The sequence below is a fragment of the Durio zibethinus genome, chromosome 2, assembly GCF_047325235.1.
Source record: "Durio zibethinus cultivar Kanyao isolate XHJ-2024 chromosome 2, ASM4732523v1, whole genome shotgun sequence".
Lineage (NCBI taxonomy): Eukaryota > Viridiplantae > Streptophyta > Magnoliopsida > Malvales > Malvaceae > Durio > Durio zibethinus.
In genome coordinates, this window is record NC_143163.1 from 5620668 (window position 1) to 5623048 (window position 2381).

General features: G+C 31.2%; 1 pseudogene; it reads right to left on the reverse strand.

Annotated features, from left to right (window-relative positions):
• Positions 1–1183: 1183 nt before the first annotated feature.
• Positions 1184–2165, reverse strand: LOC149519927 (putative pentatricopeptide repeat-containing protein At3g18840; annotated as a pseudogene).
• Between the last annotated feature and the right edge of the window lie 216 nt (positions 2166–2381).

Here is a 2381-nt window from a genome sequence, read left to right on the forward strand (position 1 = left end):
GATAACTTATACTCTCTAGTATATCTCTTAGGCTAAAACTCTACATTACCTGATATTAAAGGTAGCTCCCTTTACTCAACACTCTATGATGGAGAGAACTGCTCCTCTTACTCAAAACTGATTGTATCAGGCTTATCACTAACTATAACTAGCTCATTTGTATCTCTAAGTTTTGTCTCTTGCTTATTTTCACCATCTGTAGCTCTTTTTGATAGAAACCTTATCAGTATTAAAACATCACACTCAATAGTAACTCATATAATCTTTTTATTTTTCTTAAGGTTTACTATAGTTTTTTTTTTATGGAAGATCACATCTTTACATTTGATTGTCTTTCTTTTTCCTGGATCTTACATCCTATAGCTAAATTTCTCATCACTATATCTTAAAAACACACATTGTGTGACTTTACTGTCAAGTTTGACCTATGCTCTTTCAGCATATGCATGAATGTTTTACACTTGAAAACTTTTAAGTAAGATTATAAAGTATATTTTCCTATCCACACTCTTTCTAGGATATCAAAGCCCAAAAAAACTGATAGTGATTTGTTAAGTAAATAACAACCTATGTTGATTATTTCAACCCAAATGCCTTAATTATGAATACTTCATTTTGTTGGGCCTGAAGCAATAACACAACAACATAAAAGTAATATATCGCTATAAACCCACAGCACTAGACATCAACAATTAACAACATAGAAAAACTAAAGCACATTAAGATTTACATAAAAAACTATCTAATGTAGAGAGAAAAAACAACGGACCATTAAAAAAATTTTCACTATCAAATAATGAATATACAAAGTTTCTTTCTAACTAAAGCTAAAGCTAACTAACAACTAGAAAGATAATTAAAAAAATCTCACCAAATAGGTGATTCAACAAATACACTTTAGATTTGTTCCTAAAGAGCTTTAAAGTTGATATCCACTATTCAAAATGTAAAACATTGAATTATGAACCTGTTGATAAAATTTTAGCTCAATTAGACCACAGATTGATTTTTTTTTCAACTGACAACTCTCCCTTCTATCTTTTCTCTCTATCTTTTCTGGTTCTTTTTTTTTTTTTAATGCCACTCTATTTCATGCCAAAAACCCTTATCTTTTGTTTTAAAGTTAAGTTTGGTTGACTAAAACAAAAAGGCCATAGCCTTTAATTGGCCAATACCAAATAGGGCTGGACCCCACGTTCCTAACACATTTTACTACACTTGCAATAAGCTTCTAGAATGCCACTACTTACAAATGGATTTGAATTCAAACCATTTTTCAAAACCGATCCATGAGCCTTTTTTCCAACTTTCAAATTCTATAACATGGAGCAACCATTTAGAACAGTTGTAAAAGTATGTTCATTCCATCTAAATCCATTTTCTCCCATCCTAACCAACAACTTCAATAACATTTTTAAAAAACCATGTTGTTGATAACTTGACATCAAAGTATTCTAAGATAAAGCATCATTCAACTTAGGCTCTTCCTAAAAAAGTTCCAAAGCCATTTTCATCTCACATTCTTTACAAAAAATTGCCACCATAACATTCTTTAAAGCCAAATCCACCAACCCACCACCACCTTTATAAACTTGAAAGGCTTTTTTAAAGCACCCACATTTAGAATACATGTCAGTGAGAGAACTCACTACAAACCAGTTTTATCATTCCCTGTTTTCATCATAAAATAATGTAACTGAGCATAAAAACTCAATTTAGTCAACTTCGCACTCAAGTTTAGCATTGTAGTTATAGTAAATTCGTTGATTTTAATCTTATTGTCATGGGTCATTTGCATGTCATAAAATAATTCAAATGCATGAGTTTCATACCCTTCAGCGCTTACATAACTAGACAACATTGAATTATAAGTGACCAAGTCTTTACCTATTACAATGTCAAATAAAAAACACACTTAAATTAAGTTTTGGGGTTTTATATAGGCCAAGATGATTGTGTTTTAAAAAAAAAATGTTTCGATCAAGCATTTCATTAAACACTTTTTGAGTTTCAATGGAGCATTTCATCAAATACTTTTTAAGCTTCATGGATGAGACTGTGTTTCGAGTAGCGGTTAATGAGTTGATTGGAAGTGAAAATTGATGGCGTAAAGCCAGCTTTATGGCTTGAACATGGAATATTAAACCATCCTTCAAGGACCTCATTTATGCAAATTACACCGAAAAGAAATTGACTTTATGTATTTAATCTAAATAGGTGGGAAAGAGAGGAAATTGGCAACTCCCTAAAAACCCAAATCGTGCATTTGGATGGTTGTATATGTCACGTGCTTATTACCCTTTCCACTCAAAATTAGTTTATTGGGATATAAAGTATTATCAATATTAATGTTTATATGCTTGACAACTTTCGAGGTCAAA